This window comes from Diabrotica virgifera, chromosome 2 (assembly GCF_917563875.1).
Source record: "Diabrotica virgifera virgifera chromosome 2, PGI_DIABVI_V3a".
Lineage (NCBI taxonomy): Eukaryota > Metazoa > Arthropoda > Insecta > Coleoptera > Chrysomelidae > Diabrotica > Diabrotica virgifera.
Genome location: NC_065444.1, coordinates 132,652,650 through 132,677,834, shown reverse-complemented (window position 1 = coordinate 132,677,834; position 25,185 = coordinate 132,652,650). Strand labels below are relative to the sequence as shown.

Genomic DNA, 25,185 nt, shown 5'->3' with positions numbered 1-25,185 from the left:
GAATTTATATAAAAAAACACGGTAGACAAAGACCGGTATGCTCGTTAACGAATCGAAGTGTGTACCCCGACGCGCATGATGTCACCTACGAAGCAACAATACAGAGTACTACGGTGTTCCAGATGTAGAATCCCGTGTCCCGGTAGATCTATTTGTGTATCGTACATCGTATGGTAGATGAACTGTTTTTACAAAGCCTTTAGTTTCGATATTTTTCTATTGTTTAGTCTGTTTAGTTCAGTTTTTGTGTATTAACAAAAAACATGCCAGGTTGTGCCGTAGGTAGCTAATTGTAAAAATTATAATCAGGTGACGAAATGCAAATGCGATCAAATAAATTTGATCATCCAATGCTAAAAAATATTATTGAACAATAGTATCTGAATTGTTGAGAGCAAATTTTATTGTATGGGTGACATGGGTATTGGGTACTGGAAATACTGTCCTTTGGTCTCAGCTGAGTGTGGGATCTGACAAAAATTGTTTTATTAATCACCCCCTGTGAAAAGTCTTTAAATATTTTTGTTTTTGCAGACCCTCCGCATTTGATTAAACTTGCCCAAAATAGAAGCCTAATATAGAAGCTCACTACTTGGAGGAGGATCATATAACTGACGATGACATTTTGAAAGTCGCATACAATTATGAGGTGAAAGAAAAAATTCATCGGGACTCTTTAAAGTATGTTGGTGGTTTGTTGCATACAAATTCAAGCATAAATATAGTTTAGAAAACCCTACAAAAACCTATGAGACACATATGGAACCAGATTGGCTGCATACAGTCTCAAGAGGTTCCCTTTTGTGCCCAAACCAAATATTGTGGGTCGCTGCACTAAAAATTGAATCATTGTTTTATACAACCCATGGAAGCTCTTTATAAAAAAAATTAAAATCTTTCAACAGCTGGCACAGAAAACTTTATCTCAACTTGAGAATACCACGATACCATTAGAGGTATTTCAATGTCTCAGTAGGGGAAAGTGTTTTTAATATTTAACCATTTTACGTATGTACTTTGTTCAAAATACACGTTTTTAGAAATATTCCAGTAATGAATCCAACTATCGCTACCTATATTGTAACACCAGCGTCACGAATGGAAGCTATTTTGTAGCAGTCCCACGAAAGGGCGGTATTTTGTAGCATTAGCGTCTTGGATGGACGCTATTTTGTATTAACACGTCAAATGCCAAAGCGTCGACGGTGGAAGCCATTTTTGTATAACAGCCCCAGCGTGGATAACAAAGGCAAAAAAATAATATGAACTCGACAAATTAAACAAACATGAAAATATACTTGGTGCTACGTAACTTTACGAGTACCTCGGTAGCTCTAAGTCTTCAGAGATCTAGGGGTGTGGATTCTTAATAGATTTTAAATAAATATAAAATTAACTCAAATGCTCGGGGGGCGCCATAATTAAAAGAAAATGAAAGACGAAACATATTTAAAACTTCAAAAAAAAAAAAATTAAAGTACCTAACAAGTTAATAAAAATATATAGTCATCATAAAATACAAACACATTTACATAAACATAAATATATCATGACCTTACCTTAGTGTTCTCAGTTGAATATCATTTAGGAACAAGAGAAAGGGATCAAATAATAATATTATCAAGCAAAAAACATTATTGCAAAATGAAATAAATTTTATTAAAATTTAAAAATAAAAAAATGAAATGATAGATCTCTTGTAGACAATAAAAGAGATTCTGTTTACAAAAACATTAAAAAGGTTTGCAAACAATACCTTGTCATATAGTCCTGTCCTTATCTTCACGTTGTAGATGTCCAAAGCACGCACTTTTCACTGAATTTAGATAAAGAATAGTACAAAAATGTTTATTATTTATGAAAAGTTTCAGCAAAATTAAATAAACTTCCAAATAATTGTTCCAAAAGAAATAAAATTCGAAATGAGTCTGCTCATATTGACTTTTTAAAATATTTAAATAACTTCTATTTAATTTCTTGAAGTATTTATTATTAATATTGGCACCTAACGCATGACTTAATCCATAACTGCTTACAAAAAGAAACTTAGGTAGTGTAGTATACACTAAAATAAACTGGCTCTTTGCCTAACAGCGGCATTTGGCTTGTGACTAGGAAGTCACGAAAGGAGAACCGTTTCTAACACTACATTTTCAGGAACTTTAAAAACTCGATTAAGAGCTATGTCGGAACTTAATATTCGAACTTAACTTTCTCAGAAAACTAAACTCTTCAGAAAACCGCGCCGTGGCGGCTCCTGCCGAGGCTCAACAAACCTCCTTCTTTGAAAGCTTAACTTGAATTCCTTAATCTCACAACTTGAATCTTTCTCCCCAAACCAAAACGCTTCCTTCCAAAAACCCACTCCATTTCTCATTCTACCCTACTCATCCAATCAACCAATAAGAAAAAAGTTTAATTCTTCCCTCTTTCATCATTAACTAATAAAAAAATAACTAAACTTCCTAACTTTTTATCGACCAATAAAAAAAAACAAAACATGTTTTAGGCCCAACCCACATAATAGGGAACCATCAAAAAATCATTTCGCAAGTCAGCAAACCTCTCCCAGTTCCACAGTTCTCAATAAAGATATTGCCGAGTCCACAATTAACACATGTGCTCTCTAATAATGATATGAGCACGTTTTGTGTATCTAAACTCCAAAAAACCCGGCGCCAAAGGCCATTATAATTAGTGTGACCAACTCCAATTCAGTCGAATCCGGGACAATGCTGAAAAAAATACCTAAAATCCGGGACTTTTCAATGAAAATCGGGCCATTTTTTTTTTCAGAAGACGATAATTATAATACTTCTTCTTTTCGTTGTCCTTATGCCCAATAAGAGCATCAGATTTTGCTATCACCAGTATCACCTATCTATCTTTTACCCATTTCTTCCACGCCTTCCGGATTCCTACTGTTTCTTTCATCTGTTGCACTGTTTTCCCTCTCATTGTCCCGATTTTCTCGATTTGTTCCATCCCACCCCTTTCTACGTCTGCCCCTTCATTTATTCCCCCGTCTTTTCGCATCTGTCACCTTCTTTACTAGGCTGTTCTCGTTCATTCTAGTTATATGTCCAAATCAATTCAGTTTTCTTTTTTTATTTTTTTCTCTATTGGTTCCTGCCTTAGCACGTTTTTTATGTTTTCGTTCCTTTCCCTGTCCAGCTTCATCTTTCCAGCTATTTTTCTCAGCTGCTTTATTTCTGCTGCATTTATGGCACTTTCACGTCTTTTATTTGTAACCCATGACCCATGTCTCGCTTGCATATAGAAGAGTTGGTACTGTTACTATTATAATACCTACATATATTTTTGTTTCCTGACTGATTTCCCTTTTTCCCAGTATCGTATTATTAATCTCATAATATATTCTCGTAGCTTTCTTTGTCCTATTTGCAATGTCTAAGTGTAGCTTTCCGTCGTTCGAGAAAAATTAAAATTAAATTAAAATGCAGAACCGAAAAAAAGTCCACCATTTTAGTTTTCGTAGAACTATAATAATACCACGATATAAAATGCATGCGGTTTTGTATGTAGTGTTAGTCTAGAAATTGTCGACTTTTTTCGTCCCACCAATTCAATTTGCTGTGAATTATTTGAAGAATAACGTATTCAAAATTTCAAAATAGAATTTTATCAAAACGTTGAAAATTCGGATGGCCCGGAAGACTTGTCCGGGACGCCGGGACACGACATTTTATTTCGGGCCATGTCCCGGATTTTTCGGACTAGTTGGTCACACTAATTATAATATACAATGTAAATACTTTTCACATCGCAAACTGGCTGTTCTAAGTTCAATTTTCGAGCAATAATATATATGTTACAGTTCAAGTTGATTCTCAGTTAGAGTTGACTCCAACTCTAGTTGGAGTCAACTCCAACTGAACCGAGCAGTAAAAGTTGATTTTAAAAATTTAAATCAACTTTTACTAGTTGGAGTTGACTCTTCCTGGATCGATTCAGTAAATGTTGATTATACGAGAATCTCAAGTGCATTTTTGATGAGTGTGCGTTTCTTTGTTTTGACCGTTTCAACTACTTATTAGTATAGTCTGTAACGTCGCCCCCGTTAGGTAAATTATTCTGATTCGATTTTTTGCACAAACTTACTCAAAGAAATACATCCGTATAACAATCCTTATAACAAATACACAGGGTATCACGCGGTACCGCGCTTGAAAAATTGTTTAACCAATTTTTGTTAACCAAATTCACAAAAATAATTTTTATCTACTCTATCTCATATTATGTAAAGGTTTTATTGTGTGAACATTGTAAATATAGATAGCAGTACATGAAGAGTTTAAAGTGTGTCTGAAGTAACAATGTATTTTAAATGGGTTTTACTTTTTCGCACTGTTTTTAGCACACTTTCATATAATTAAACATCCTTAACTTTCGCCTTCGGGAGGAAATCAGACACGCCCTTACAACGGCAACTGAAATTCTCACAAAACAGCGACCACGGAAGCAAAGATGGATGACAGAGGAAATATTGGATTTAATGGATGAACGAAGAAAATGCAAACAGCACAAAGCAATGTACAAAGCATTAACATGAGGATAACAAAGATAACAGAACAATGTGAAGAAATCGAAAACTTTATAAAAAACATGATGACTTCCATCTGTATAAGAAACTCAAGGAATTCACAGGCACGAGATACTCACAAGGACCAAATAATCTAATCAACGCAGAAGGCAAACTGATTTCAAGCCCTGAAGAACAAATAAACATGTGGGAAGACTATATAAAGGAACTCTTCTATGACATCAGAGAACCTCCTACATTAAATACCGAAAACGACGAATGTCTTCCAATACTTAAGTCCGAACTGGAATATGCTCTACGTCAACTAAAAAACAACAAATCTGTAGGAGAAGATGAAATACCAGCTGAGCTATTGAAGTTAATCAACGAGGAAAACTTATGACCTTCTTCTTGGAGTATTTAATAATGTTTACAATACAGGGACTATCCCTAAAATATGGCTTGAATCAGTCTTCATACCACTGCCTAAAAAGAAGAACGCCAAATTATGCCAGGACTTCCGCCTTATAAGTCTATTATATAACATTCTGAAGCTTTTCTTGCGTATCATACAGAACAGAATATATTATAAAAAATGTGATGTCACCGGGCAAGAACGATTTGGCTTCAGGAAAGGTATGGGGGCACGAGAAGCAATATTCTGTCTTCAAACTCTGGCACAAAGATACAAAGATCAGCAAGCAGACCTTTTTATCTGTTTCATAGATTTTGAGAAAGCGTTCGATAGGGTGAAGCACAAGACCTTGATAGAAAAATTGAATGACATCGGAGTCGACAAAAGAGATTCTAAAATTATAGAGGCTATTTATTGGAATCAGACAGCAATCATAAAGACCAATGGTAATACGTCAAGGCCAATTGAAATACAACGAGGTGTTAGACAGGGTTGTGTGCTATCACCCATACTTTTAACGTCTATTCTGAGGTAATATTTGCGAACTCTTTATCGCACCCTTCAGAAGGAATCAGGATAAACGGTCAGAGAATCCGCTATGCAGATCACACAGTATTAATGACTGATTCGGACCATAGTCTGCAGATACTGTTGGATAGGGTTACTGAGAGTTGTGAAAAAATGGGGATGAAGATCAATACTGCGAAAACCAAAGTTATAAGAATATCAAGGAACAAAAATTTACCTCTTCCAATAAATATGTGAAACACCAACAGCTTGAATACGTAAGCCAGTACAAATATCTTGGTTGCTGGTTTAATAATCAACTTGATTAAAAACAAGAAGTCAAGAGCGAGAATAGAGGTAGCCCGACAGGGGTTTATCAAAATGAAAAGCATATTTTGTAACAGTAGCATTAATATCAGCCTTAGATGTCATTTTCTGCATTGCTATGTGTGGTCAATACTTTTGTATGAAACGGAGGCCTGGACACAACACAACACTGATGAACAAGTTGGACGCCTTTGAACTCTGGCTTTATAGAAGAGACTTGAAAATACCTTGGACAACCCACACCACCAAAGAATATGTTCTGAGGAGAATAGGTACAGATAGGGAACTGCTAAAAATCATTAAAGTCAGAAAAGTTAGCTACCTGGGACACATAATGAGAAAAAAAAAGTACCGCCTCACGCAACTGATCATCCAGGGTAAGATTGAAGGAAAACAAGGTTCCGGTAGGCGCCAGATTTCATGGTTTAGAAATATCAGAAACTGGACCGGCCTTGATTCAACATCTTTGTTTAGAGCCGCATTGGACAGAGACAGATTTGCCAGTGTAGTCGCTAACCTCCACTAAAGGAGAAAGCACCACAAGAAGAAGAACTTTCGACTTGTCATGGTGATGACATGTGAGCTATAAATTACAAAAAAAGTTTTGACAGTTTTGTGGTTTGACAGAAGTTTGAATTTTTAAATGTCAAAATGGTGCAATGGTGCATCTCACTCGCACTCACATTGATAGCTGCGTCAATACGCTCCTAGCGCTCATTGTTAATAATTAAAAATAACCGCTTAGTAATAAAATAATAACAAAAATTTCTTCAGTATCTTGTAGGGGGGTCGTTAAAATTTTATTTGGTGACTTTCGGACTTTCATAATAATAATTTTTAACTGAGTTATTAAGCCTTGAAAATGGTCATTTTCGTATTTTGCAAATTTTAAATCGCGTATAACTCGAGAACAACAAAATTTTACAGAAAAATCGCAAAAGACCTCTTTTGCTCCGAATGACCCAAATGATGTAAAGAAAATTGTCCTAAATAAATTTTTTTTGTGAGTTTGTTTAAAAAAATTGTTTAAACCATTTTTCGACCACAGTACCATCTGACACCCAGTGGATTCGTTATTTGGTCGAAGAGGACCTCTTTTTTAATAAGTTTGTGCAAACAAAATCGAACTGGAATAATTTACCTAACGGGGGCGACGATACAGCCTAGACTAATTTGAACATATTCAGTAACATTTAATTTCTAGAATCGGCTGTTTGTGTGAATCAGAATCAACTTTTACTAAATGGCATTGGGAAGAGTATACTTTTCCTAGTTGGAGTCTACTTTTACTAGTAAATGTTGAATATAAATCTTCATTTTATATTTATAATCAACTTTTACTGAAACCAGCCGTTAGAGTCGACTCCAACTAGTTGGAGTCAACTCCAACTGGATAATCAACTTGAACTGTAACATATACACTGAGTAACCGAATGTAGATATGTCTACAAAATAATATAACGTCTTTCTTTTAACCAGACGGATAAACTCAAATTCTCACGTATTTTTTTTAAACAGAGATAAATTCGTGCGTATAGGCATACCGATATTTGTCTACCGTGTAAAAAAAAGCAGGACTAGACAGCGGGAAATTGTAACGATGGGTACCGATGGCGCATCTAGTTAGAGCCTCAGACGCGACAGCAATGCGCTCCCAATCTATTTCCCATTCCCACTACGGGCATTGGTGGCAAAGCTGTGGCCCGCTGAAACAATATAAAAATAAGCGAATTAGGTAGCAGCGGTTAGTTCTAGTTAGTGAGCTAAAAGACTCAAATAGTTGAAGCTGGAGCACTGACCAGGCGAGAACCAAGCGGGCTTTGACGTATTAAGTTAAAAGCCAAATCGTGTAGTGGTTCAGAATTGACGAATCGCTCGCGGTGACCGTAACCGTGAATTGAACGGTTACTCCCATCTTCATCCTGGTACCCGCTGCCTCTAGTTTTTCGATGTGTGAATGTACTACCCTAACATCGTATTTTTAACGTGTAGTAAATATATTTTATTTAGAGATAGCTGCCGTGAATCTTCAGACTGCCGTAGGGTGCCCAAGGGATGCATGTTATCTAAGCAATATTCCAGAGAACTAGCGAACTCTGGGTGATTATATCTTTGGTTTGGCCGCACTTCTGGGAATAAAATGGACACGAAAACAAAATAGATGGACCAGAAGGGCACTTAGTGTCTTCTTAAGTGAGTTCTTCTTAGTGACTTCTTAATCTACAAATAAAAATATACATGACACGAGCAGAAAGGCGACGCGATCGCGGACTCCGCCCTTATACATACGTTTATATATACACATACTTTATTTACATACTTTATTTACATACTTTATTTATTACTTATTTATATACATACGTTTTTTTTTGTGTCAACGCTCTTCGGTAGGGATCTATGGAGGAATATCACCAAGCCGCAAGCCCTTATCCCTTGCCGTACCGCTTCTCCATAGGCCGATCAGACACCAGTTTATTACAGACCAAGTCGTAGATTCTATACATAATTTTATACTACGACGTTGGTCTATTTATTTTTCAAATGACCGGGCTGGGGCTAGAACCTCGATCGTATATCCGCTATATTTGTCGATCGAGTGTGCCTCTGCCCACTGAGTCGTCTGACCTGGATATACCAAGGCCAAATAAAAGGTCTATTGGCTAAATAATAAAGGCCAAATAGTAGTTAATGGAAGATGTACAGTAAGCCAACCGGGTGCACTAAAAAGAAAGCGATAAAAGAAAAGAAGGGTTCCCCTTTAAGAGTCCACATCAGCGCGTCATCAATACCTATCACTTCGGGAGATAGTAGCACCTCTTTTTTTCGAAAGTTCTGCGAAACTTTGGCAACAGTGCTTCGGCATTACTTTACACTAACGAATTAAGGCTCAATATTGTGACATTTATACTCATAGGCGCACTAAATGGAAGTAATAAAAAACAATTTTATTGTAAGTACATAAATAAATATTTATAAAAATAAACCAAAATAAGTGAAAATTATACTAAAAGCATGTATTTTGGTTTTTTTATTTAAATTTTAAATTATTGATGATATTTCTAGAATAAAAATCCTCCTAAAACTTTATATACCTGCAATAGAATTCGAAATGTTTTTACGTAAAATATATCTAGCTACTAAACTCACAATTAATAATAATCTATTTTTTCAAATAGTCCGACAAATGAGTTCTATTACACAAAAATATAATAAATTAATTATAAACACTACAGATGATCCCAAACCCTTTTTTCAGTGCATCATTAATTTTGACGTCATATAGGATTTTAAGAATATCGCAAATCATTACATGACATTTTAGTTAAATCTGACAGTTGTCATAATATTTATATTTATATAAACATCAATAATAATTATACAAATATATGCTAGAATATTAATATTTAAAATATTTTAATGTAAAAATAAATAAAAATGTAAAATCAAATTTCACTATACAATATCCGAATATACCAATGACATAAAATATTTATATTTACGTGGCTGAAAAATACTAACCTAGAAATACAATTGTCATTTGACCATAGGCCATTTCAAGACTTTGACGTTTATGACACTAAATTGAAAGCTGGAGGGCAAACATTGAAATTCTTATATTTGTACCGCATTGAATTTTTTGAGTTTTTTACGTTAAATAGTTTTTTTATAAAATAGTTATTGTTGTTATAAAATAGTGGTTTATATAATTGTTTTTATATAATAGTTTAATCGTTGTATAATAGTTTTTTATAGTTGTATTTTCCGAACATTTTGCTGTTGACTTGGTATAGCTTCTAGCTGTAGAAGTACTTTAACGACTGTATTTAGTTGTAAGCAGTGAATAAATAAACATAAGTAAATATTTTCAAAAGCTGTTGGTATATAGATCCATTTTCCCTCAAGGAGTATGAGTTAACCTACAGTAGAAAAAGTTTTTCAAGGGTAACAACTTGGACATAGTTACTTACATGGACATACCTAGTTTTTTTTGTATTTAGAGCTTAGTAATAGTTTTTACACAGGTCAACAAATGAAGGCATTCAAGAATTTAAATTCTTACAAATATTTTGAGGTAGGATTTGTATATAATTGTGGAGCTATAAAAATAAATAATTTCATCATAGTGGTTCACCCCAGATATCTTAAAAAATTGACCTTTTAAAGAATTTGTACAGTCGGAAAAATGAAAGAATACCCATGAACGGTCACGTCAATCTTTTTCCGACTGTACCTGCAGTGAAAAAATTTCAAGAGAAGAAACTGAGAATCTGCCGGAAGAGGTGAAATGTTTTTTGATTAGACAACGCTCCTGCTCATCCCTCTGAAAATATTCTATGATCAAAACATGGCAACTTTAGTTGTATGTTTTTGCCAAAAAATACAACATCGCTTATTCAACCCATGGACCAGGAAATAATTTTAGCAACAAAACGAATATATCGCAGAAAGTTTTTAGATGAAGATAACGCAGAAGATACAAGAGGGCAGCATACTTTGCAAAACTTAACTGTAACAATTTGAAATCAACAATTTGTTAAGTTTGCTACAGCATGGAAAGGCAATTATTAAGGGGTTACATAGGTCTTGCGGGTAAAAAAGTGACTTTTTAAAAAAATTATATCTTGGAAACTAAAAATTATTTTTATTTATAATTGGAACATGTAAAAGTATAGTACTCTCAAAAAAATTTCAGCCAAAAATATTCATTTTTGTAGAGTTGACTGCAATTTTTCGACAACAGCCCTTTTTTGCGGTGAGCAGCATAACAAGTCCAGTCTCATCTGAAATCATAGATTCTTGTAGTTTATACCACTGGCTAGTGAATGAACGAAGGAATTTTTATTAGATGAGGTCATTTTTGTTTTATAAAAAATAACTACTTTAAAAATGAGAAAAATTGGGGTCGAAAATGTGTTTAAACTTATGTAAAATCTTCAAATTTCATTTTTTTAAATCCTTCGTTCATTTACTAGCCAGAGGTATAAACTACAAGAAACTTTTTGATTTCAGATGAGACTGGACTTAGTTATGCTGCCCACCGCAAAAAAACTTATCTACAAAAATGAATATTTTTGGATGAAACTTTTTTTGAGACTACCTTAAGTACTATACTTTTACATGTTCCAATTATAAATAAAAATAAATTTTAGTTTTCGAGATATAATTTTTTTTAAGTCACCTTTTTACCCACAAGACCTATGTAACCCCTTAAAAAAATGTTTGGAAGAATTTGTTTGATGGCCAAGATGCATACATATATTTAGAAGGAAAGTTCCTGATTTCTGTAGTATAATACATAATCGAAGAGGAAGGAGCCCTAAGCGCCGGACTCCACTTGCGATTTGTAGTCGTGAAGATTGAACACATTCTTTCAAATAGAAGTCAATCCATGATTATTTAGTCACAAATGGATTGACTTGTATTTGAAACAATGTGTTCAATCTTCCTGATTACAAATCGCAAGTGGAGTGCGGCGCTAATAACACCAAAATATTCCATATATGTCCATAGAAGGTACACAGACATTGAAAAATTCCTGGAATATCCCCAAAAACACGTTCCCTGAACATCCCAGGAAAATCCTGTGTCAGCATTTTAAACATTACCTGAATGTCTTATTAGAACATTCCATGAATGTCCACGAATGTTCTTTGGACATTCAAAATATATTTTTAGACATTCCCTGGATATACCAGAAATACAGTGATGAGCGCTCTAATAACCCGCAAAATAGCACAAAAGATGTATTAAGTAGTGAGATAAAAAGACATGAAAATAGTCGAGCTGGGAAATTTAGCGATATTAACTTATACATTTAGATTATATTGATTGTGTCCCACCTTCAGACGTATCAGATGAGTTTGGAAACTACCACTGTCACAGTGACAATTTTAGTTGACATACTCCTCTGATATGTGTAAAGGTGGGAAACAATCAATATAACGTAAATTTAAAGGTTAATTTCGCTAAATTTCCCAGCTCGACTAGTTTCATTTCTTTTTATCTCACAATTAAATATGTTGCGCTATTTTGCCGGTTATTATGGCGCTCATCACTGTATATCCTTGCTGATGTGACAATACCTCCTATCTGTTTTTTCATGAGTTTTGTAGGAGAGATGGAAAAACATGTTTTAAGGTCACCTCCTGTGTTCATATGTAAGTTTTGACTTGTTTTGTAGTTCATAGATAGTTTAATTTACTACAAAACAAGTCAAAAAATATCATATGAAAACAGGAGGTGACCCTAAGACAAGTTTTTAGTCTCTCTTACAAAACTCATGAAAAAACAGTTAGGATGTATTATTACATCACTGACGATATGTGGCCATACCAAATAATACATCCTTGATAAATATAAACATTTTTATTGCACAAATACTTTTCATACATTTTTAATGTAGTTTACTGATATTCCTACATATTTTTAAAAAAATGTGTCACATTTGCTTTGTATTCATTTCTTTTGCCTTTCGTAGCCACATATTCCATTCCCTTCCTAGTTTTTTTGTACACCACTTCTCTCAGCTGATTCTAAAAAAAAATTAAAACGGTAATTTTTCTATCCTTTACAATTAACAATCAGAAGAAATATTAGTTACAGATAATGATATGCATAATAATAATAGGTTTGTTCTAGCATCAGTTTCAAACAGTTTGAAACCATCAGCAAATAGTGGATCAGCGTGAGTAGAGGGGATAGCACTGGTGACTGTATTATGTTCTCTCACTGACCAACTGTTTGCTGACGGTTTTTGACTAAGTTTGACTGTTTGCTAGAACAAACCTAATAATAATGAATATTTTGTATTTTGACAATGACATCTGATGTGGAAGTCAAAACATTAATAAAATTATTTTTTCAAGTTAACTTTCACATGCGTGTCTTAAAATTGTACTTTTAACACTTATATCATAAATAACTATTAAAACTATCTTAAGAGGAAACAGTATCGATCAACAGGTAGCGAAAACGTGTTCCAAGATTGCGGCTGTAATTTTGAATATTTTTTCGAGATATTTGGCACACGTATTCGTAATACTAAAATTTTTTATTTCATTAGTAGTTCCAAAATGACACAAAATCTAGGCATCGGATAAAAAAGTTTATTTGAAGAAAGTGTATTTTTTTGTTCTTCTTAATGGCGGTATAGGCTCGTTTTTTAAATATTGTATAATTACAGAGTAATTTCCACATATTAATATATTTTTTAAATTGGGCTCGCCATTAGCACAGGCTAAAATGTACCGCCATTCTTTATTATATTACGAATAAATGTGCCAAATATCTCGAAAAAATATTCAAAATTACAGCGGCAATCTTGCAACGCGTTTTGGCTACCTGTTGATCGCTACTGTATCACCTTAAAACATTGTAATTTGCTAAACCAGTATATTTTACTCTACTAGCTACCTCATTTTCCACTGTTTCTACAGACTTTTTTACATGGGTAGAGTTTTGAGGAGAGTAGAATAGCAGTAGTACTCTACCAAAAATGGCTTGATACCATTCACATGAGGAGAGTACAAGTATAGTACTGATGCTAGTATAGTGAAACCGATTTTTGTATTTTTAAACACTCTTGATTATAAGTGCACCTTAAATTCTTAATTTTTTGCTTGAGCTCGTTTACTCCAAAGCCCCCTTTGCCATTCTTTCGACGATTTCATCCTCCGCAGCTTGCTGCATACTTTTATTTCTGTAGTATACACTACCTAAATTCCATAAACACTGGTATTCGCCGTATTATAGCTCTACAAGTTTTAAAGTTTCATCTTCGGTGAACTTCATTTTCACTATTTACACAAAACACAATTCCAGCCAGAATGACAGCGGCCCCATGTACTCTCCTACCTACTCTACTCTGCCATAATTGAGCGTGTTCCATGGGTAGAGTGCGCAGCCGAGTAGACATTTTGGCAGTGGTGGTGGCCATAGAGTAGTTACTTTGCCATATGTTGCTAGTCACTCTACTTTAACTCCTACTATACACTCTACTAGCTATTCTACTGTGCTGAGCATTTTTACAGGTAGAGTTACTCTACTCTATCAAGTACTTGCATCATTACTCTACCCGTGTAAACAAATCTACTGAAGTAACAGTAACCTACAACCATTAATGAAAAATGTCTAAAATCATTTACCCACCTAGTATTTGTAGAATTTAAGACAGTCCAGTGCCTTATAAATAATTTCAATATGAATATTTTTTCTTTTAATTCTCTTTGATACCACTTCATTTTAGATTTTGGGGAACTTATTTCATTGTGTTTATAGCCCATATTTATTGAAGGAACCCAATCTGGATTGTTATTATCGATTAAGTCGGCTGGTTTTCCTATAAGATTAAAATGTTAACATCTTCAAAAATCGTTACTGTTGTAATTGTAACTTACCAGATATAAAATGATTACAACAGCAGACAGGACAGGAGAATTTTCATTTCGCTAGTAAAACCTTACATTGTATTGCATTTAACCATTGTTGTCTCTCAGCTGATACCGTATTTAGTTCAGTTTAAAAGTGAACTTTATCTTGACTTTATCAGGATTACTTTGCATTTCACACTTCAAAACACAACACCAATGAAGCATATTATCTTTCTAAATTAATACTTCCAGAGAAAATGTTAAATTAATCTTTGTACAACACAAAATTACAAAGAAACACAACAAAAATGATCTAAAACCATCTAAAACACATTAAGAACCTATAGAATAACATTTATGTTTTACTTCCAGCAGCCATATTGATTTAATTTTGACAGCATGTTGGAACGGCCTATTATGATATTGTAAAAGTAATGTCACGGTCGATAATTTTTGTGTCAGATCATTTTTATCCACATCATTGATTGGTTATCTATTTGGAGTATTGTAATCGCCAACCAATTATACATCTATTAGTTAAGTCGTTTTAATATGCAAATAACCGTCAAGGAATACATAATTTTCTAACTTCAATGTATAATAATCACGGAGGTGCGTTTTTTTTTCTGTCACTTCCAACTGTAATGCGTTAGAGATAATTCGATAATCTATGACGCACTCAAAAAGGGTTTGGGATGATCTGTACTTCCCTATGGATCAATACTAACGAATTCCAATATCTTACACTACTGCACTGAACATAAGAGAACATAAGATAAGAGAATCGTGCTATTACACTTAGAGAACCGACGGAGGTTTGTCAAAATGACAGTGACTATTTCTCTATGTTGCCTAATCAGTTATTAGTATTCTTGTGCTCTTCTTAATGGCCGTACAGGCTCGTTTTTGTAATATTTTATTTAATTATAAAGTAATTTTCACATTGTAACACATTTCTCAAATTAGGCTCTGTACCGCCCGTCTTTACTATATTACGGATAGGTGTGCCAAATATCTCAACAAAATTAAAGCTGCAGTCTTGGAACGTGTTTTCCATTTTGATGACGCGCTGATGTAGCCTCTTAATAAAAACTCTTTCACGGAGACAGGACATCTGCTTCATTCAAACTTGATTCGGACTTGTACAATAAGGCTATTTGTTGGTTTAATGGACCCTTCAAATAATTTTTTATATATCTACAAAAATACGATATTTTTCTGCCACATAATTTCCTGCACACAGCTTCTCTTAATGGTTTTAAATAAAAACTTACAAAATTTCCTCATAGCTATCACTTACTAACTATCGCCTTACGTCACCTACTTTTGTTGTTCTGTTGTTTTATTGTTCTCATGTAGTTCGATGTAATTTCCCGCATTTAATTGCCGGTGTCTATCATTCCAAAGGCCGGTTTTATAGGTTGCCCGGAAATTAAAAAAACGAAGATTCTTCGAGGTTCCATTAGAACCGTTTAAAATGCTTAACGCTGTTGGTTTCATAACGTTAAGTATAAGCCATTAATTTTAAAAGAGTTCGAAGTGGTCTAGATACAATAAATGAAGCTGTTAGTGGTCATTCAGGAATAAAGAGCATATTACTTTCTTTTGGTGGTTTTACAAACGAAAAGGAAACCAAAATGACTGGTTACGATTTCTTAAGTTTTGTTGTTTAAAAACTATTTCGTATATTAATTTGACAAATGAAATAAATATAAATACTTTAATATACCAGATTGATTGAAACTATGATTGTTATTTTCTTGATAATATTTGCCCTCATAAACGATGGTAAGGAATAATTGTGGAAAGAATTTTATAATTAAAAGATATTTACAAAAAAGAAGAGGAGTGCTAAATGCGATTAGACCAGGGTATTTAGCACAAAATAAATCGATTTTAAATACTACAGCACAATAAAGATGCAGTACATAGGAGTAAACAAACCAAGACACGTTGAATGTCACAGTTTACAGGGAACACTCACAAATCATGATTTACAATGTTACATTTTACCAATCCAAATCATGATTTCGAATGTTTATACATTGTAAATCATGATTAGGGAGTGCTCCTTGTAACATTCAAGTGTGTTGGTTTGTTTATTTCTAGGGCATCTTTATTGTGATTTTAGTATAGAGCCTTGCAACTTTTTGCATTGTGTTCAGGATGACGTCAGGAAAAAAGTCTACTGTACAAGTTTGCACTTGAAATGCATAATTGCACTACAAGAAATGCATAATTGCACTTTAAAGTGCATAAATTGCATCCAAAAATGCATAAACATGTCAAAATAAGTATATTAAGGACCAGATTTTGTTATTCAGGGGGTTTTGGTGTCACTCAACACAAATACGTAATTAAAACCGACCCCCGAAGCACCTGGTGCACAGGGTTACTGCTAAGGAACGTCATCTGGAGTGTCGAGGGTTTTCGGCACTTAATTGATGCAAAAAGTTTACTCGGATGATTTTAGGATCGCTGAAAACGAATACGTCATCAGAATCGGCCCCCGGAGCATCTGGTGCCCAGCGTCACTGCTGAGGCACACCACTCAAATAGAAAGTTCTTTGTACAGGCTTAAGATTAAGGTTTTCTCAAATATCTTGATAACAACTTATAACATCCAACAAGTCAGTTCAAAAAATATGAATATAGGTGTGTAACAAACCATTCCCTTGTGCGATGTCTGTAAGGAATGCGTCTGGCTACCAGCGACACATGCCTTTCCGACCTAATAGTGCCCTAATATGTGTGGTCTTCTCAGACCGTTGTTTATGTCTTGATGTTTTGCAGATGTAAGAAGGACACAAAGACACTATTCTTAGTTTTTGTTCTTAGTTAGTTAGCTTTTACTTAGTTAAGTTAGCCAACTTTTATACCGTACAGACGAAATACAACGTTCGATCCTTTTATCGTGATTTTCATTATAAACAACCTCAAAAACCTGAGATTAATTACCGTGGAGTTTACCTTCATAAGTGTTATTAATCTTATTATGGGGCACAGCGAATTTATCAAACACGTACTAAAAAAGATATCAAAGCATACTTTTACCCAATCTCATGTTTGTTCTTTAAATTCCTATTATACAAAATTGAACTGTTTCATATCATCTTCCAAATACAACTTCATAGTTTTAATTTAGTTGTAATAACAACAAAACAGAGAACTTCGAGCCGTCTTAAGGAAATTGAAAATAAAAATCCAATAAGGAAACAAAAGGCATTAAGCGGACCAGAGAGAGGCCATAAAGGGCTCTCTTAAAATTATTGCTAGGCAAATTTAATGTTCCTCTGGGTGTAATATTCACTTCAGGAAACGTGAATAGGGTGCTTTTAATTTCAGTCCGGATGGTCTGCGTGTCGCTGAAGGTTGTAACACTCAGCACGAAACAAATGGTTGTTTGTGAATGATTAGGATTAATGTCTCTTATTAAGCCGACTACAAACACTCTGAACGAAGAAAATTAAACAGTTTATTGTTAATTAAGACTTGCAGAAATGAGATGAAAAAATCATATACCTATCTATAATAATATAATGTCTATATACAGGGTGTTAGTAAATAAGTATGAAAAACTTTAAGGGGTAATTCTACATGAAAAAATAATGGCAGTTTGCTCTATAAACGTATGTCCGCAAATGCTTCGTTTCCAAGATACGGGGTGTTGATTATTTTTTCAAACTGCGAATTTTTTATTGTTCTAAGACCTTTTCAGCTATGAAAATTAAATTTGGTGGGTTTCAAGAGGTAGTTATTGCGCATTTTTTGGCAAACAAATAACAATTTTATATTCATCATTGGCGCGCCTACGGGTAATGCTCTGAACTTTTTTAAAGAAACAAATAGTACGCCACTGAGACATTTCAGATTAAAAATTATTTTTGTATTCCACGTTTAATTAATGATAAGGAACCTTTCTTGTCTTTTTTTCATATGGTGCACCGTTTTTATGCAAAAAAATAAAATATCTTCGCGCGTATTTTTCATTTCGTAATACATTAATTATCAATAACTCTCCAATATAATAATGCCAAACTAGAACAATAACAGAAAACATTTCTAAAACGATTTTAACTATGTGCAAGTCTACAACAAATGTTCAAAATTACCTCCTTTAAAGGTGATAGAGTAATTTTATATTCACCATTGGCGCGCGTACGAGTAATGGCCCAAATTTTTTAAAGAAAAAATAGTACGCCACTGAGATATGTCAAATTAAAAATCATTTTTAAATTCCTCGTTCAATTTACGACAAAGAATCGTTTTTGTCTTTTTTTTCATATGAGGCGCCGTTTTTATGCAAAAAATAAAATATCTTAACGTTTACAAAGTATTTGAAATAAGTGTCTATTCATATATGGAATCTACCTCGAATAATTTGTAAGCGTTAAGATGTTTTATTTTTTTGTATAGAAACGGCGCCGAATATGAAAAAAAGAGAAGAATGATTTTTTGTGGTAAATTGAACTAGGAATTCAAAAATTATTTTTTTGACGTTTCTCAGTGGCGTACTATTTTTTTTCTTTAAAAAATTCAAATCATTACCTGTACGGGCGCCAATGGTGAATATAAAATTATTCTGTCACCTTTAAAGGAGGTAATTTTGAACATTTGTTGTAGCTTTGCACCTAGTTAAAATCTTTTTAGTAATATTTTCTGTTATTGTTCTACTTTGGTAATATTATATTGGAGAGTTCTTGATAATGTATTAAGAAATGAAAAATACGCTCGAAGAACATATTTTTTCACATACGAACGATGCACCATAGGAAAAAAATACAAGAAAGGTCCTTTTTCATAAATTAAACGTGGAATACAAAAATTATTTTTAATTTGACATATCTCAATGGCGTACCATTTTTTTCTTTAAAAAAATTCAGACCATAACCCGTAGGCGCGCCAATGATGAATGTAAAATTGTTATTTGTTTGCCAAGAAATGCACTATAACTACCTCTTGAAACCCACCAAATGAAATTTTCATAGGTATCTCAACCGGTCTTAATTGGCAGTTTGAAATAAAAATTTCAACACCCTGTATCTCGGAAACAAAGCATTTGCGGACATACGTTTATAGAGCAAACTGCCATTATTTTTTCATGTAGAATTATCCCTTAAAGTTTTTCATACTTATTTACTAACACCCTGTATATAAATATACTAGGGCGGTCCGATAAGTACTTAGCCTTCAAAAGAAAAACGAAAATTTTGGAAAAGTGACGATTTATTTCTGAACGTAGTCTTCTTTTAGCTGGATGCACTAGGCCCAAGCGATGATCCACCTTCTTTAACCCGTCTGAAAAATACGTTTTCACGAGGTCTGCAAAGTAGGCTTCCGTGGCGGTGATGAACTCTTCATTCGACTTAAATTTCTGCCCGGCGAGTGACTTTTTCAAGTTTGGAAACAAAAAGAAGTCGCACAGGGCCAAATTTGGAGAATACGGTGGATGGGATAGCAGTTCGTAGCCCAATTCGACCAATTTGGCCATGGAGACGGCGAGGTGTGAGCCCGAGTGTTGTCATGGTGAAAGAGTACTTTTCTTCCCTAATTGGGACTGTTTTTTTTTAATTCGGCGTCGAATTGGCCCCAATAATTTGACATATTAAAGCCCTGTGATCGTTTTACCCTTTTTTTTTTTCAGGTAGTGGATACAGATCACACTTTGTGAATCCCAAAAAATGGTGGCCATCACCTTTCCGGCCGATTGAACAGTCTTCGCCCTCTTCGGAGCACGTTCGCGGGGTGACGTCCCCTGTATCAACTGCTCCTTGATCTCTACTGTGTACCAGTGGAACCATGTTTCGTCGACGATTATGAAACACCGTAGAAACTCATTTGGATTACACTAAACAACCTCAGACACTGCTCTGAAGTGGTTTCATGGTTGCATGTATTGTCCGGAGTGGGAAAACACGGCAGCCATCACGCCGACAGCTTCTTATGCTCAAAATTTCATGCAGGGTATGATCAACGAGATCTTATGAGATGCCTACTGTCTCAGCTATCTCGCGCATTTTCAGTCGGCGGTGTGACAATAAGAGATCGTGGATGTCTTTCACGTTATCCTCCGTGGTAGCCCTTTTCGGAACACCTGGATGTACCTTATCAAAATTCGACATGCTTTCACGTTGAAACTCGTTAAACCAATTTTTGACGGTCGCCATCGAAGAAGAAAAGTCACCGTACACAGTATCCAAGCGCTCTTTGATTTCACTGAGTGATTTGAATTCCTAAAACAAGAGCCGAATCACCGACCGACATTGCTCTTTTTTCATTTTTCTTAAATCTCCAGACACGTCCGCTTACATACGCGGTCAAAACAAAACTATGAGTCAAATTAGAGATGATACGAAATACTAGGAACATGTATTTCGTAATAGGTATGACCATTGACCATATAACGTAACGTAACAGTTACCGGTTTTCTAAAATACTAGTTCCAGTTCCATTTGTTCAAACGACAAGCCGGTGGTATTTAACTGTACACGTTGTAGACAATACAATAAGGTCTATAATCGTTACTCGATACGCGCTGTGGTGGTATTTGTAATAGGTACCTGATACGCACTGGGAACCAGTACCGGCGCTAGGGTAGAAGGTGCCCGTCTGCAAAACTAACATAGGCCTTCGTTTTTTTAATTAGCAGATATTTTGTTTAACACAAGCAGAAAATAGCTCATTTTGGCCCCCCCCCCCCAAACAGGAGCGCCCGCCTGCAGTGCATCCCATGCAGGCCCGTTATCGCCGGCCCTGCTGGGAACAGTTTCAGTTACATTTTGTGGGCAGGGTAATACTTTGTAGGTAGTTTTACTGAGGTTTTTCGGGCCCTACGGACTCGGGATTATTACGGCTTACGGTGGGGTATGCCAGATGTGAAATTAAACGTATCATATTGGTTCTTTCTTTTTAGTATATTCTAGTCTAGAAGTATTTTAGTTTTATTTTGTTTGTAGATTTGACAGGAATTCGGTAGATCTACCGAAAAATCGGTAGCTGTGGCATCACAACCGACTGCGACTCTGTGACAGGAAAATATGAAAAATACTAGGTTAAAAAGTAACTAGTATTTGGAACAAGTATGAATATGGAACCGGAACGTAACGTAACTGTTACCGAAAAATACTCATTTGTATCATCCCTAAGTCAAATTCGGCTGAAATTTTGAGATAGGCCGCCTAGAAGAATGTACTGCACGTTGGTAGACTTCCCTTGCGATAGTGGCGCTATTGGGTGGAGAGACTAAATAGGTACTTATCGAACCACCCACGTACGTGTTACCAGATTTTTTCGGTGCGTGTTAAACCAATCCATACAGAAGTCTGAACAAACCTACGCACTAAATCATTAATAATATAAAAAATATAATCAGGTCTATCATGAAATTTAGATAAATTTTCCATACTATACAGGGTGAGGCAGATAAGGTCAATTAAAAATATCTCGAGAACGAAAGCTAACTCAATCCTGAAAATTTGAATTAAGGGGTTTTGAAGAGTGAACTATTTATTACAAATATTTTCATCTATTTGCCACTTCCGGTTACACCGGAAGTTGTTTATACCTTCGGCTGTTTAAAAGGGAGACCCTGTATATTTTTACATTTTTGGAATCTCCACGATATCTTGTTGCTGAATTCTTCTTGCTCGAGGTTTTGTAATATTGTACGGGGTAGTGTAAAAGACGTTTTATTATTAATTTCGTAGCAATATTCATACCCTGTAGAATTGTACTTACTGATTTGACATCAAAAATCTATTTATGTTCAAATGATTTTTAATATAGTCTATTATTGTTAAAAAATATTAATATAGCGAAATGTTTAATTTTGTATACAGGTGAAATGTATACAGGGTTGGTCGAACAAACACGTTCCACGTCCGTGGAAAACAAGAATCCACGAACGTGACGAAAAACACGTTATGGTAGGGGAGCCCAAGCGGGGATTTTTGCAGTTACTCGAGCGCGTCAGATTATCATATGGGGAGAAACCTGGTGCCCTGCAGAAGTACCTCTACCATATATTAGCTCATAACACAGGGGAGTTCGTTAAGGGGGGGCCTGAAAAAAAATCTATCCTTAAAAATATTCGAAATTGTCAGATTAAAACCCTTTCAGTATATTTGTCCCTTCCAAGGGACAAACCATTTGGGTGTCACGAAGTACCACTTTGATAATTACTATAAAAAAAATTAAACCAGGTTTGAATTTACATCATTTACCTTATTTGTGTCATATTTAGTGACCAACATTTCCATATTGTCAATATTTTGGATTTTGGACAATGTCCTTTTCTAGGGACAACATTACTTAGAAACATAAAGTTAAGAAAAACAAACTGAAATTATTTATTAGAAAAACGTAATATTTAGTGAAATACAAATAAATACCTTCTAAGATTTGGAATTGAATTTAACAAACCAATTTCTACCCTTAATTATGCATAAATGTACATTACATTTTGAACAATAAATATGAGTCTTATATTTGCACATTTCAAGCTTGGATCTCGTATTCTCCTTTTTCTCATCGACAAGTGGCATGTGGTCATGACCATCATACCTCATCTCGTTATATGGAATATATTCATAACGTGTCCTTTTTGATGGCACATCATCATTTTGATCGATTGGTCTTCCTCTTTTGGGAGCAGCTCTAAACAAGATGAGATGTTCCGCGACACTCTCTCGGAACCCAAGCAAATCCAAAATCTTCTTTGTTGGCACACCCAAGGCTTCGGCTTGCTGTTTATATTCTAACCAAGAGTTGACTAAAGCCATATCAATAGCATGGCATATCATTCGTACTGTCCACTTTTTGGAACGAATGTATGAGCGATATATGCTAAGCAAAAAATCTAATTTATCGACTCCGCCCATGTTTTTATTATACAATCTTATGGATTCGGGTCTTGAGACTTGTATATGAGTTTTCGTAGCTTTGTTCCATCTGGTACATTGATCCTCTTGTCCAATTCCGACAAAATTTGAGCCCGCAATAACAGCCTTATTGTCATACCATTTGGTAAGTATAATACCATCCTTACTAAGGGAGATAGCAGAAGATTCTCGACCTATCTTTTTTAGATCCTTATCACTTGGCAACGCTGGATGGAAAAAACGGTTTACTCTAATTGTTCCGACGGCAAATATTGATTTTGATGGCAGGAATTGAAAAAGATTGTAGGAACTAAAATAGTTGTCAAAAAAAGCCCATGATTTGCTTCACTAATTCTTTCAGATAGCTGCATAATTATCCCAGCTCCTTTACCAAAACTTCCGTAGACTGGATTTAGTTCCGTAGTCGACCCTTGATATATTAGAAAATCGTATATGAGCCCACTTTGTCCAGCAAGTACAAAAAATTTTATGCCCCATTTCGTGGGTTTGTTCTTGATGTACTGCTTAACGTTTATCTGCCCTTTAAAGGGTACCATTTGTTCATCTACGCACAAATTGTTTCCAGAGGAAGGTCTTGACAGCGTTTTTTAATAGAATCATATAAATCGCGCACTTTCCAAAATCTGTCTTGGTTGCCTTCTGGCCTGGCTGTACTGTCTACCAAATGAAGGGTCTGTCGAAGTTTGAAGAATCTGTTTATAGACAGAGCATCCTTAATTAGTGGAACTCCATATTTTGTGCTCCAGTACATGCGGGCTCGTGGAAACTGTAAATTTCCCATGGTAATGTGGATTCCAATAATTTTTTTTATTTCTTGGACGCTTGTTGCGGGGAACCGAGCAACATTTTTCTGAGTAGCATACAAATTAGTCATATCTGACATTTGCTGCCAAAGTTGTTCAGGCACATATCGCATAAAAAATTCAATAGGTGTTGGTATTCCTACGGTAAGTTCATCAACAACAGGTGGTTTATACCACTAAACTTTTCTAGTTTCAAAAGTGACATCCTTCATCCATCTTATTTTACTCTTATCAGTCAAACCATGCATTTCTTGAAAATTTTGAATGGATTTTTTCAATTCACCATCAGGTTTCTCTTGGAAATTGTCAGGTTCCTCATGCTCTGAATAATCTTCATTGTCTCCCTCTTCAATTTATGAAGATAGCCTTTCAAAAATGTCCTCATCTAGAATACTTTGGTGATCGTCATCATCCCAACCACAATCTTCTTCATCAGACATATCAGGAATATCGGACTCATCATCATTATGTAAGTAGTAAAGCAGCTCCTCTTCTGTAAGGTATCTTTTTTTGTTTTTTGACATAATCTAAAATAAAAACGTTATATTATTCAACTATCCGACCGTATAGATTTTTTAATTCTAAAAGACCTAATATGTATTAGAATTGTTTCACAAAAAACCTCTTTCGAATCAGCCATTTTATATACAAAGTAATATTGTCCCTGTTGAGGGACATGGAAAATTACCGATCCTGTATCTACGTAAAACCACATTGAAACATGGAGAAAACATTACAATAACAATATTATATCTATTACTTACCAAATATTAAGATTCAACACTTGTTTTTAATAATTTGGATAGTTTTTCAACGCACTTTGATGTAACCTCTCAACCTGACTTAATTTTCACTGCCAAATACATAATTCAAAGTTTCTCTTCGAATTTTGTGATTTAACCACAGATTATTTAACGTAGATAAAATTTGTTCAGTCCATTCTTGTATCGACATATCGAAGTAATTTAGTACAGCAAAAAACACCCTGTTCGGGACTGTGACAAGCCCAGTCCAGGAAAACTAATACACAGGTACGCAAATGATGATAAATATATTTTTCAAAATATGTTTCCATCCGGGATAAATACAGAATTTAGTAATAATTCAATAACCAACCCACAAATGTATCAACAAGTCAACACACAAGGGCAACTAGCCATGAATGTACAAACCACGCCATATCTAATATCGATGTACCAAAAATTCGCTGAAACTGAGGTGAAACCGCTGGGTGATGTACCTTATAACGCCATTTTACTGTACAATAATACATTGATATATGTTATTGTACTTGTTATCAAATTAGCTTATAGAATATGTA

At 34.7% G+C, this 25,185-nt stretch overlaps 1 protein-coding gene and 1 long non-coding RNA gene across 3 annotated transcripts in view; both read right to left on the bottom strand.

Annotated features, from left to right (window-relative positions):
- Nucleotides 1–25,185, bottom strand: part of LOC114330073 (G protein-coupled receptor kinase 2) — a 778,149-nt gene that overhangs the window by 666,269 nt on the left and 86,695 nt on the right. The gene's annotated exons all lie outside the window — the stretch shown is intronic.
- Nucleotides 12,179–14,579, bottom strand: LOC126879625 (uncharacterized). Its single transcript, XR_007696162.1, has 3 exons — nt 14,189–14,579; nt 13,941–14,130; nt 12,179–12,325 (listed from the first exon to the last, which is right to left on the bottom strand). It is a non-coding gene; the product is annotated as an uncharacterized LOC126879625 (long non-coding RNA).